The 6,331-nt window shown below is 35.8% G+C and overlaps 4 non-coding genes across 4 annotated transcripts; all 4 read left to right on the top strand.

Annotated features, from left to right (window-relative positions):
• The first annotated feature begins 1,275 nt into the window (after positions 1 to 1,275).
• LOC113089453 (5S ribosomal RNA) lies at positions 1,276 to 1,395 on the top strand. Its single transcript, XR_003286517.1, has one exon. It is a non-coding gene; the product is annotated as a 5S ribosomal RNA (ribosomal RNA).
• A 1,377-nt stretch (positions 1,396 to 2,772) lies between these two features.
• Positions 2,773 to 2,891, top strand: LOC113089463 (5S ribosomal RNA). Its single transcript, XR_003286524.1, has one exon. It is a non-coding gene; the product is annotated as a 5S ribosomal RNA (ribosomal RNA).
• Positions 2,892 to 3,994: 1,103 nt separating this feature from the next.
• Positions 3,995 to 4,112, top strand: LOC113089455 (5S ribosomal RNA). Its single transcript, XR_003286519.1, has one exon. It is a non-coding gene; the product is annotated as a 5S ribosomal RNA (ribosomal RNA).
• A 1,265-nt stretch (positions 4,113 to 5,377) lies between these two features.
• Positions 5,378 to 5,496, top strand: LOC113089462 (5S ribosomal RNA). The gene has a single exon (XR_003286523.1). It is a non-coding gene; the product is annotated as a 5S ribosomal RNA (ribosomal RNA).
• Positions 5,497 to 6,331: the final 835 nt, after the last annotated feature.

Genomic DNA, 6,331 nt, shown 5'->3' with positions numbered 1-6,331 from the left:
TTATCATGTAAAGAACTGATCTTTTTCAGAGACAAAATTAAAAATGTGATTAAGAGTTTGTTAGGAGAAAAAAAATGGATGTATAGAAGATGAAGAGATTTGGAATTGCTATATTTTTTATTTGGACATGAATGAGAAATCTGACAATCAAAATGTTATAAATTTGTTTTTAATTGTAGCTAGATATGGCAATATGGTAGGTAGGAGAAATAAGCAAGAGACAAAAACAAAAAAAATGGGATTATGGATTTATTTTAAGAAAAAACTGGGAAGATTAATATACGAACACTAGAAAGTTATTTTAAAGCAGAAGGTACAATTTATGTATTTGATAAACTAATTCTAAATAACAATCCTTATGTTTTGAAACACAGAATGGACTGGAAATAAATTTGTAGTTGTTTTTGTTTTTTTTTTTTTTTTTTTTTTTTTTTTTTTTTTTTTTTTTTTTTTTTTTAGGTGAAAAGGATTATGTTTGCTTAGAAACTTTAATGTAACCTTAATTGAGATGTTTGCATTATTTTGTAAAAGAGAGGTTTCTATAACAAGAATGATTTAAATGTGAAATATTTTATGTATTTTTTTCTTTTTGTACTGAAATATTTTTAATAAAAAAAAAAAAAAAAAAAAATGCCCGATCTCGTCTGATTCTCGGAAGCTAAGCAGGTTTGGGCCTGGTTAGTACTTGGATGGGAGACGCCCTGGGAATACCAGGTGCTGTAAGCTTTTTGGACATTTTTCACTTAGTATATAATAATTTTGCCAAAAATAGAGTCAATGCCCAATCTCTGAATATTTGCAGGTTTGGGCCTGGTTAGTACATGGATGGGAGACTGCCTGGGGATACCAGGTGCTTTAATCTTTTTGGAAAATTTCACGAATTATATAATAATCTTTCATTAAAAAAAAAAAAAAAAAAAAAAAAAAAGAGTCAATGCCCGATCTCTGAATATTTGCAGGTTTGGGCCTGGTTAGTACTTTTGATGAGAGACTGCCTAGGAATACCAGGTGCTTTAATCTTTTTGGAAAATTTCACGAATTATATAATAATCTTTCATTAAAAAAAAAAAAAAAAAAAAAAAAAAAAAAAAAAAAAAAAAGAGTCGATGCCCATCTCTGAAATCTTAGCAGGTTTAGGTCTGGTTAGTACTTTGATGAGAGACTGCCTAGGAATACCAGGTGCTTTAAGCTTTTGGGCTTTCTTTCCTACTTATACAATGTACTGGCGATAAGATTGGCTGCTCTTTAAATAGCCCTCTCTTTGCAGCAGACTTCGCTTACGGCCATACCAACCTGGCTATGCCCGATCTTGTCTGATCTCGGAAGCTAAGCAGGTTTGGGCCTGGTTAGTACTTGGATGGGAGACCGCCTGGGAATACCAGGGTGCTGTAAGCTTTTTGGACATTTTTCACTTAGTATATAATAATTTTGGCCAAAAAATAGAGTCAATGCCCGATCTCTGAATATTTGCAGGTTTGGGCCTGGTTAGTACATGGATGGGAGACTGCCTGGGAATACCAGGTGCTTTAATCTTTTTGGAAAATTTCACGAATTATATAATAATCTTTCATTAAAAAAAAAAAAAAAAAAAAAAAAAAAAGAGTCAATGCCCGATCTCTGAATCTTAAGCAGGTTTAGGTCCGGTTAGTACTTTGATGAGAGACTGCCTAGGAATACCAGGTGCTGTAAGCTTTTTGGACATTTTTCACTTAGTATATAATAATTTTGCCAAAAAATAGAGTCAATGCCCGATCTCTGAATATTTGCAGGTTTGGGCCTGGTTAGTACATGGATGGGAGACTGCCTGGGAATACCTGGTGCTTTAATCTTTTTGGAAAATTTCACGAATTATATAATAATCTTTCATTAAAAAAAAAAAGAGTCAATGCCCGATCTCTGAATCTTAGCAGGTTTAGGTCTGGTTAGTACTTTGATGAGAGACTGCCTAGGAATACCAGGTGCTGTAAGCTTTTTGGACATTTTTCACTTAGTATATAATAATTTTGCCAAAAAATAGAGTCAATGCCCGATCTCTGAATATTTGCAGGTTTGGGCCTGGTTAGTACATGGATGGGAGACTGCCTGGGAATACCAGGTGCTTTAATCTTTTTGGAAAATTTCACGAATTATATAATAATCTTTCATTAAAAAAAAAAAAAAAAAAAAAAGAGTCAATGCCCGATCTCTGAATATTTGCAGGTTTGGGCCTGGTTAGTACTTTGATGAGAGACTGCCTAGGAATACCAGGTGCTGTAAGCTTTTTGGACATTTTTCACTTAGTATATAATAATTTTGCCAAAAAATAGAGTCAATGCCCGATCTCTGAATATTTGCAGGTTTGGGCCTGGTTAGTACATGGATGGGAGACTGCCTGGGAATACCAGGTGCTTTAATCTTTTTGGAAAATTTCACGAATTATATAATAATCTTTCATTAAAAAAAAAAAAAAAAAAAAAAAAAGAGTCAATGCCCGATCTCTGAATCTTAGCAGGTTTAGGTCTGGTTAGTACTTTGATGAGAGACTGCCTAGGAATACCAGGTGCTGTAAGCTTTTTGGACATTTTTCACTTAGTATATAATAATTTTGCCAAAAAATAGAGTCAATGCCCGATCTCTGAATATTTGCAGGTTTGGGCCTGGTTAGTACTTTGATGAGAGACTGCCTAGGAATACCAGGTGCTTTAAGCTTTTGGGCTTTCTTTCCTACTTATATAATGTACTGGCGATAAGATTGGCTGCTCTTTAAATAGCCCTCTCTTTGCAGCAGACTTCGCTTACGGCCATACCAACCTGGCTATGCCCGATCTCGTCTGATCTCGGAAGCTAAGCAGGTTTGGGCCTGGTTAGTACTTGGATGGGAGACCGCCTGGGAATACCAGGTGCTGTAAGCTTTTTGGAAATTTTTCACTTAGTATATAATAATTTTGCCAAAAAATAGAGTCAATGCCCGATCTCTGAATTTTAGCAGGTTTGGGCCTGGTTAGTACATGGATGGGAGACTGCCTGGGAATACCAGGTGCTTTAATCTTTTTGAAAAATTTCACAATTATATAATAATCTTTCATTAAAAAAAAAAAAAAAAAAAAAAAAAAAAAAAAAGAGTCAATGCCCGATCTCTGAATCTTAGCAGGTTTAGGTCTGGTTAGTACTTTGATGAGAGACTGCCTAGGAATACCAGGTGCTGTAAGCTTTTTGGACATTTTTCACTTAGTATATAATAATTTTGCCAAAAAATAGAGTCAATGCCCGATCTCTGAATATTTGCAGGTTTGGGCCTGGTTAGTACATGGATGGGAGACTGCCTGGGAATACCAGGTGCTTTAATCTTTTTGGAAAATTTCACGAATTATATAATAATCTTTCATTAAAAAAAAAAAAAAAAAAAAAAAAAGAGTCAATGCCCGATCTCTGAATATTTGCAGGTTTGGGCCTGGTTAGTACTTTGATGAGAGACTGCCTAGGAATACCAGGTGCTGTAAGCTTTTTGGACATTTTTCACTTAGTATATAATAATTTTGCCAAAAAAATAGAGTCAATGCCCGATCTCTGAATATTTGCAGGTTTGGGCCTGGTTAGTACATGGATGGGAGACTGCCTGGGAATACCAGGTGCTTTAATCTTTTTGGAAAATTTCACGAATTATATAATAATCTTTCATTAAAAAAAAAAAAAAAAAAAAAAAGAGTCAATGCCCGATCTCTGAATCTTAGCAGGTTTAGGTCTGGTTAGTACTTTGATGAGAGACTGCCTAGGAATACCAGGTGCTGTAAGCTTTTTGGACATTTTTCACTTAGTATATAATAATTTTGCCAAAAAATAGAGTCAATGCCCGATCTCTGAATATTTGCAGGTTTGGGCCTGGTTAGTACTTTGATGAGAGACTGCCTAGGAATACCAGGTGCTTTAAGCTTTTGGGCTTTCTTTCCTACTTATATAATGTACTGGCGATAAGATTGGCTGCTCTTTAAATAGCCCTCTCTTTGCAGCAGACTTCGCTTACGGCCATACCAACCTGGCTATGCCCGATCTCGTCTGATCTCGGAAGCTAAGCAGGTTTGGCCTGGTTAGTACTTGGATGGGAGACCGCCTGGGAATACCAGGTGCTGTAAGCTTTTTGGACATTTTTCACTTAGTATATAATAATTTTGCCAAAAATAGAGTCAATGCCCGATCTCTGAATATTTAGCAGGTTTGGGCCTGGTTAGTACATGGATGGGAGACTGCCTGGGGATACCAGGTGCTTTAATCTTTTTGGAAAATTTCACGAATTATATAATAATCTTTCATTAAAAAAAAAAAAAAAAAAAAAAAAAAAAAAGAGTCAATGCCCGATCTCTGAATCATTTGCAGGTTTGGTGCTGGTTAGTACTTTGATGAGAGACTGCCTAGGAAATACCAGGGGTGCTTTTAATCTTCTTTGGAAAAATTTCACGAATTATATACAATACTTTCATTAAAAAAAAAAAAAAAAAAAAAGCGTCCATGCCCGATCTCTGATATTTGCAGGTTTAGGTCCGTTAGTATTTTGAATGAAATGAGAACTGCTAGGAATACCCAGGTGCTGTAAGCTTTTTTGGACATTTTTTCACCTTAGTATATAATAATTTTGCCAAAAAAATATGAGTTCAATGCCCGATCTCTGAATATTTGCAGGTTTGGGCCTGGTTAGTAACATGGATGCGGAGACTGCCTGGGAATACCAGTGCTTTAATCTTTTGGAAAATTTCACGAATTATATAATAATCTTTCATTAAAAAAAAAAAAAAAAAAAAAAAGAGTCAATGCCCGATCTCTGAATCTTAGCAGGTTTAGGTCTGGTTAGTACTTTGATGAGAGACTGCCTAGGAATACCAGGTGCTGTAAGCTTTTTGGACATTTTTCACTTAGTATATAATAATTTTGCCAAAAAATAGAGTCAATGCCCGATCTCTGAATATTTGCAGGTTTGGGCCTGGTTAGTACATGGATGGGAGACTGCCTGGGAATACCAGGTGCTTTAATCTTGTTGGAAAATTTCACGAATTATATAATAATCTTTCATTAAAAAAAAAAAAAAAAAAAAAAAGAGTCAATGCCCGATCTCTGAATCTTAGCAGGTTTAGGTCTGGTTAGTACTTTGATGAGAGACTGCCTAGGAATACCAGGTGCTGTAAGCTTTTTGGACATTTTTCACTTAGTATATAATAATTTTGCCAAAAAATAGAGTCAATGCCCGATCTCTGAATATTTGCAGGTTTGGGCCTGGTTAGTACTTTGATGAGAGACTGCCTAGGAATACCAGGTGCTTTAAGCTTTTGGGCTTTCTTTCCTACTTATATAATGTACTGGCGATAAGATTGGCTGATCTTTAAATAGCCCTCTCTTTGCAGCAGACTTCGCTTACGGCCATACCAACCTGGCTATGCCCGATCTCGTCTGATCTCGGAAGCTAAGCAGGTTTGGGCCTGGTTAGTACTTGGATGGGAGACCGCCTGGGAATACCAGGTGCTGTAAGCTTTTTGGACATTTTTCACTTAGTATATAATAATTTTGCCAAAAATAGAGTCAATGCCCAATCTCTGAATATTTGCAGGTTTGGGCCTGGTTAGTACATGGATGGGAGACTGCCTGGGGATACCAGGTGCTTTAATCTTTTTGGAAAATTTCACGAATTATATAATAATCTTTCATTAAAAAAAAAAAAAAAAAAAAAAAAAAGAGTCAATGCCCGATCTCTGAATATTTGCAGGTTTGGGCCTGGTTAGTACTTTGATGAGAGACTGCCTAGGAATACCAGGTGCTTTAATCTTTTTGGAAAATTTCACGAATTATATAATAATCTTTCATTAAAAAAAAAAAAAAAAAAAAGAGTCAATGCCCGATCTCTGAATATTTGCAGGTTTAGGTCCGGTTAGTACTTTGATGAGAGGACTGCCTAGGAATACCAGGTGCTGTAAGCTTTTTGGACATTTTTCACTTAGTATATAATAATTTTGCCAAAAAATAGAGTCAATGCCCGATCTCTGAATATTTGCAGGTTTGGGCCTGGTTAGTACATGGATGGGAGACTGCCTGGGAATACCTGGTGCTTTAATCTTTTTGGAAAATTTCACGAATTATATAATAATCTTTCATTAAAAAAAAAAAAGAGTCAATGCCCGATCTCTGAATCTTAGCAGGTTTAGGTCTGGTTAGTACTTTGATGAGAGACTGCCTAGGAATACCAGGTGCTGTAAGCTTTTTGGACATTTTTCACTTAGTATATAATAATTTTGCCAAAAAATAGAGTCAATGCCCGATCTCTGAATATTTGCAGGTTTGGGCCTGGTTAGTACATGGATGGGAGACTGCC

This window comes from Carassius auratus, unplaced genomic scaffold (genome assembly GCF_003368295.1).
Source record: "Carassius auratus strain Wakin unplaced genomic scaffold, ASM336829v1 scaf_tig00049897, whole genome shotgun sequence".
Taxonomy (NCBI): domain Eukaryota; kingdom Metazoa; phylum Chordata; class Actinopteri; order Cypriniformes; family Cyprinidae; genus Carassius; species Carassius auratus.
The sequence above is the reverse complement of the archived record's forward strand: the minus strand, read 5'-3'. Positions and strand labels throughout refer to the sequence as shown.